Source organism: Meles meles, chromosome 6 (assembly GCF_922984935.1).
Source record: "Meles meles chromosome 6, mMelMel3.1 paternal haplotype, whole genome shotgun sequence".
NCBI lineage: Eukaryota > Metazoa > Chordata > Mammalia > Carnivora > Mustelidae > Meles > Meles meles.
Window position 1 is genome coordinate 148,447,245 of NC_060071.1, and position 6,595 is coordinate 148,453,839.

At 50.9% G+C, this 6,595-nt stretch overlaps 1 non-coding gene across 1 annotated transcript; it reads left to right on the forward strand.

The window, feature by feature from the left end:
* Positions 1 to 3,450: 3,450 nt before the first annotated feature.
* Positions 3,451 to 3,524, forward strand: TRNAI-AAU. Its single transcript has one exon. It is a non-coding gene; the product is annotated as a tRNA-Ile (tRNA).
* Positions 3,525 to 6,595: the final 3,071 nt, after the last annotated feature.

Below are 6,595 nucleotides of genomic sequence, written 5' to 3' on the forward strand. Positions count from 1 at the left end.
AAACGTAAAAAGAAGGTTGCAGCGTCATTCAAGGAAATTGTTCAGGAAATAGACAGTAGACATAGACCTGGACTGAAGAAAATGAGAGATTCACCCCCAAAGTTTGGATCTCGGAAGAATGGTGTTCAAGAAAAAGATAAAGAGGAGATTATCAAATCTCCCTCAGAAACATTCTTCCTCTGAAATGTTGCCAGAAGGAAGGGCATGTTTCTGAGTTGGAAAGTCCAACAGTACGAATTTAATACACAATGGATTTAACATTCATTCAACAAGTATGTATCAAACACCTGCTCCGCGCCAAACACTGTTCCAGGAACTTGGAATCTGTGACTGTGGGGAAGGAGGCCACAATCGGAGTGCAGCATCCCCGGGCAAGGGAATGCCAACACTGCCAGCCGACCACCAGAAGCTGGGAGGGAGGCATGGAGCTGATTCTTCTTCTGAGAAGAAGGAACCAACCCTGAGGACACCTCGGTCTTGAACTTCTGGCTTCCAGAGCTTGAACTTCTGGCTTCCAGAGCGGTGAGAGAATAAATTCCTCTTAAATCCTCCAGTTTTGGGCTCAAGGCAGCCCTAGGAAACGAATACAGTATATCTTGATTTTCCTACTGAAGCTTCCAATTTATAGGCAGAATGACAAGTTTTGGTTTTTTTTTAAGATTTTATTTATTTGACACAGAGAGAGATCACAAGTAGGCAGAGAGGCAAGCAGAGAGAGAGGAGGAAGCAGGCTTCCCTCTGAGCAGAGAGCCCGATGCAGGGCTCGATCCCAGGACCCTGAGATCATGACCTGAGCCGAAGGCAGCGGCTTAATCCACTGAGCCACCCAGGCGCCCTAGAATGACAAGTTTTACAAGCTGAGTTTAAAGCAAATAGACCATCTTAAAAAGCCCCCCTCTGAGACATTTAAAAACCTGAACAATAACTCTGAATGCTGATCATGTATGAGTTTGCGTTTTCCTAAGTCAAAGAAAGAAAATTAGGACTCGTCTGTCTTGCAAGAACTGCAGGATGGAGTGAGACCTGGCAGGAGGAGTCCGGCGGAGTTAGCACCGCGCGGGTGCTGGAGGAGCCCGACCCCTGGTGCACAGCCGACGCCGCGGTCTCGGGTGCCCCCTAGCGTCTGCGTTCCGTCACTGCGTTCGCCCCGCGGGCCCGCCTCCGGGCGGCCGAGGCCGGGAGCGCTGTGCGGACCAGCCAGGTGATTCGGGCGCGCCCTCAGGAACCGAGCCTTGAGTTCCGCCGGGTCTGTGCCGGGGCTAGACCGCGAAGCGCTGGTCTGAGCTTCGTTCGACAACCCTGGATCGACCCTCTGCTCGGTGCCGGTCACTTCCAGGAGCTGCGCGTGCAAACTACAGGTTGCTGCCCTCCTGCAGTTAGGAAATAAGCAAGCCCCGGACGAAATACAGAGGAAAGCAAGGACTCTGAGTGCTGGCGGCGGGGGGCGGGGGAGGTGGTGGTCAGGGAGGCCTCACCGACGTGCGACGTTTAGGCAGCGACATAAGGACATGAGGGAGGGCGCCTTGGCAGTGTCCGGTGGAAGAAGGTCCAGGAAGGGGGAGAGGAAGTGCAGCGGCCCCAAGGCAGGAGCAGGGACGGGGGGCGGGGGGGGGGGGGGGAGAAGCTCCAGGACGGAGGGTGGTGGTCTGTGGCAGGGGGAAGCGGGGAAGGATCAGGTGGGGGGGGGGGTGTCTTTCAAATGGGTGTTACTGTGGGTGTACCCTTGCCCCATGGGTACAGGGTGCCCAGTTAGAGATGAATGTCAGATAAACAGCTAATGCCAGTTTTGTTCCAAATATCGCATGGGACATAAGAAATTATTTGCTAAATCTGGCAGCCTTACCCGGGTTGGGCCAGAAGGGGGGGGGGCTTGAACAGAGAAATGACTGCATCTGATTTGTTTTAAAATGTGATTTTGCAATTAGCTCATTCATCCATCTATTTTTTATTATTTTTTATTTTAAGTACAATCTATCCCCCAACCCCACGTGGAGCTCAAACTCATGACCTCAAGATCAAGAGTCAGGTGTCCCAGTCTTCAAACACCTGCCCGACCTGTCACCCCCAGGACGGCTTACATACAAAGTGTCTCCGCTCACATTAACTCCTGGGTTTGCTCAGCTGCGGGCTCCTCGAGGCCAGGCTCAGGTCTGTTCTACTCACAGCTGGTTCCCTGAAGCTAGGGCACTGCTAGACTTACTGGGTGTGTGTGGACTAAATCTGGCTCGGCAGCCCTCCTGGTGGCGGGGTGAGCTACCTAACCTCTTTCCAGTAATATCTGTTCTGTTAAGATCAGCCTGACTGGGCTCTGCTGTGTGCAACAAGGGACACTGACGATACCTGCACTGTTTTGAGCGGTCAGACCGGAGGGATGGAGAGTCTGAAAGCTGCATGAGGCTCCCTTCTCTTGGGGCATTTGCCACCACAGCACAGGACATCAGAGCCTCAGGGACCAAGGGGCCTCTGGGACATGTAGTTGAGGGAATAGAGTTTTGTCTTCCCGGTTATTTTTAGCTCCTTTTTTTAAAAAAAAACTCCCCCCCCTTTTTTTAAACTCCCAGTATATTTTTAACTCCTTATATTTTTAACTTTTTTTTTCAGACCCACCCAGCCGCTGTTTTAGGATTTATTCCAGTGCTAGTTAACGAGAGGGCAACATGAAGACATTTTCCAGACGTTAAAAAAGAGGAGGGTTGAGGGGGCAATGGCTTACCCACTAAAGGAAACACTGAGGAGCAATTTATTCATTTTTTAAAAGATTTTATTTATTTATTAGAGAGAGAGCGAGAGAGGGAACACAAGCAGGGGGAGTGGGAGAGGGAGAAGCGGACTTTCCAGAAGAGCAGGGAGCCACTGAGGAGCAATTTAAAACGACGTTTGCAGTCGCTTAGGGAGGGATAACGATGGAATATTAAGTACAAAAAGAGAGATGAGAAATTCTATCCCTTTGAGCGAGGCTGAACCGAATCCGAATACGGATTCTTACATACACCTGTGCAGGGAGGCAAGGTCGTCAGGAAAGATGCCAAGACCCCAGCGGGCCGCTGTTTGGGGGCGGTGGGAAGGTCGGTGGCTCTTCTCTTCTCCATCTGGCTTTCTGCCTTTTCTAAGCTTTACCGAGCCGCACCGGAAGCTCTTGATCCACGAAGTTTCCACGCTGGAAAGATTCTCGGGGACAGAGAACAGCGTCGAGTCGCGGCGTTCGGAAACGCTGTTCCCGAGCCGAGCCCCGGGGGTGTAAGGTGTCATTTGCATCCCCCGCGAGAGCCTGATTCGTCGGGAGAAGCCCCCTTCCCCCTCCTTAAAGAGCCCCCGTGTTTTCTTCTGGCCAATGGGGATGCTAGCGGGGATGACGGCGGCTCCGGCAGGACCGGAAGCCCTTAGCCGGCTGCCGGAGCCGCGCAGGCGTACAGACCTCATAGGTGGGGCGGCGGCGCCCCGACTTCAAGTGGCCGGTTAGCTCAGTTGGTTAGAGCGTGGTGCTAATAACGCCAAGGTCGCGGGTTCGATCCCCGTACGGGCCACGAAAACTGCACTTTTTCGCTTTTTCTTTTCTTTTTTTAAAACCCGTGCTCCCATTTCACAATTCATTTTACTTTTTTTTTTCTCTTTAAATATGCTTTTCGAGGGCTGTGAGCCGCAGACGGGAGAGAGTCGCGGAATCGTTCCGGACTCAGCCGCGAAGTTGGCGCCGGCAGGATCCCGCGCGTGTCCATCGCTCCAACTCCCCGCACGGTGTGCACATCTGCCGCTGACGTTGCATGTTGTTGTTGTTGTTGAGGATGCTCTCGGATAACCCCCCGCCCCCCAGTTGCTTCCTAACGCAGAGCTTCTGCGGGCCCTTGGTGCAGGCTCTAGCGCTCGCGGTGTTCTTGGCCTTGAAAGTCCAGGCCTGGAATTAATTGGACAAATGCTTAGGGCGCGGCTTCTTACTGCCTGTCCTTCCTGACTCCAGGTGGGAAACAGAACAGTGAAAGAGAGACACAGATCCCAACATCCCGGAGCAATGACCCACCAATGACTGCCATGTTTTTAGTGAGGTCTTCTGCTTGTGGAAGCATCTGGAAACCTTCTCTTGCTGCTTTCTTGCTTTTCAGAGAGGTCTTGGGCTTCACACTTATTCCTCTTGGTTCTGTAGTTTGCAGCCAGAAGGCGGCGGATGAATTTCTCTCTGGCGATTCAAGTCTCTAGGTGTGGTCAGTCATATTTAGTTTAACACAAAAGCCAGTTATTTTAGGGTTAATGCCGTTTTATATCAGGGTCTGGCAGGAGCTCTAGCCATGTTTGAAAAATATCCTAGGAGGACATCTACCAGATCTTTCATTCTTTTCTCAAATTTGTGTTAAACTCTGGTGGAATTCAGTAATAGCTCAGGGCCACAGACCCTTGGCAAGTGCTCAGAGCACATCAAAAGTGAGCATTGAATGCCAGTGATGGGACCCTGGTTGTTACCAAAGGTTAGTTAGAAGGAGAACTAGGGGCTGCTGACCAGTACTGACACTTTGGATGTCACGCTCCAGAAATATGTGCCAGCCTGTCCTGAACAAGACCTCAAGGGCTCCGGAATAAAAATTATTTTGAACAGAGGCCATCTGAACTTCTGAAAAGTCTTATCTGCCTTAAAGTAGATCCTTCCCAAAGAATTCAAAAGAATTCAATTGTCATGAAGTCCTCTTCCCTGGAGCAATCAGGAAAGACGGATTCTTGTCACTGGAGAGATGTTGCCATCACACGTACACAGGCGTGGTCACAAAACTCATATCTCCTATCTGCTCTGCTAAGGGTCCATTTATCTTTCCTAAAAGGCACCTGTTTTCCATTAAACGCCCTTCCCTGCTTCTCTTTCCCTATTAAGATAGTCTATAGGTCCTGCGTTCTACCTGCCGCTTTGAGTTACATTTTTCTGTGAATTTCATAGGTATATGGAAAAAAATGCACGATTAAATTTTGTCTTTTCTCTTGTTAATCTGCCTTTTTGTCACTTTAATTCACAGACCCCTAAAGACTGACCCTAAGAGCATAGAGGAAAAGTCCCCTCCCTCCCTGGACAGGCTCAAAAACATGGTGAAATGGGATACTCTGCTCTCGACAAGGAGGGCAGTTCTTGGCTTAGGGGCCAGAGGGGACCTTTCTGATACCCGAGGATGAGAAAATGAGAAAGTCTTTCTTTTAAAGTTGAAAGAATGAATGAATGAATGAATGAATTCAGGAATTGAAACAAATTCCACAAATCCAATCCCGCCTCTGGCCATCCTAGTGAAGCCATTCATGAATTAAGTTAGAACACTGCAGGGAGCTTAGTGAATGCAACACGAGTATTGATTGTGATGATGACGATGGCCATGTGGAGAGAAAAATGATCAGGTCTACCAGAGTCTTCTTGGACATCAGCCTGGGTCCCCAGTTTCCCCCTTTTGTGGGCATCAAGAAACTCATCGTATTCTACTGTAAATGCCAGTTTCCTCCTTCGCTTCCTGCCTAGACTATATACAGAGGTCACGACACCCTGAAGGTAGGGAACAGGAGTCACCCAGGAAGTGCTTACTGTTGGTCAGCCAGTGCCCCTACTGCCCTTCCTGGGGAGGGGAGCCGAGAAAGGAGCACACACCGGCACTTGGTGGGAAGAACACACAGAGCCAGGAGAGTAAAGAGGAGGGGGAGACTGGGAAAGGCTGGGCTGAAGAGGAAGTGATGGAGCAGGGATGGATGGGGCTGATTCGTGGAGAGGGGTGGGGACCTTCTTTTCCTTCCCTCCCTCCCTCCCTTCTTTCCTTCCTTCCTATTTATCCATGCATCGTTCATTCCCTAATCTTGGGCTCTGGGTTGGGGCCTGTGCTGAGCACTGAGTAAAATATCATCTTGGCCCTTAAGGTGTGTCCAGTCTGGATGAGTGGGTGGACCTGGGAATAATTTGGGGTTGGGTGCACTGGTTAAAAATGCACAGTTTGCGGGGGCGGGGGGAGAACATGGGTGGCTCAGCCTCTTGGGCATCAGATTTGATTTCTGCTCAGGCCCTGATCTGGGTGGTGGGATCGAGCCCACTTAGGATTCTCTCTCTCCCTCTCCATCTGCCCCTACCCCCCTTAAAAGATGTGCACTTTGGGGCACCTGACCTGTTAGTGGAGCGTGTGAATCTTGATCTCAGAGTTCTGAGTTCAAGTGCCACGTTGGACAAGAAGCCTACTTAAAAACAAAAACAAAAACCCCTCATTATTTTAGAAAAAAGCACACTTAGAGTCCCTGCCAGATCTGTTAATCAGAAGGTCTTAAGGTGGGACCAGAACAGGTCTTAGGGTGGTTCTAATGCACATGACCTTGAGAACTTTTGGCTAGTGCGATGCTAGGCTAAGGGCCTCTGCAACTCCAAGGACCTAATCCTGGGCGACCCTGGACAGCTCCTGGAAGAGCGATATCTGAAATTTAAATACATTTGGGACTCAGGAGAGGAAAGGTCTATGGCATAGAGGCGATGGGGCGGGGCCAACTCAGGTCCCCGCCCACCGACGTTCTCGCCCAGGTGCGGTCGCCTTCCGAGGTGTCTTGGCCTGCGGGGCACTCGTAGTTCCCACCCACTCTTTCCCAGGTGACGCACATT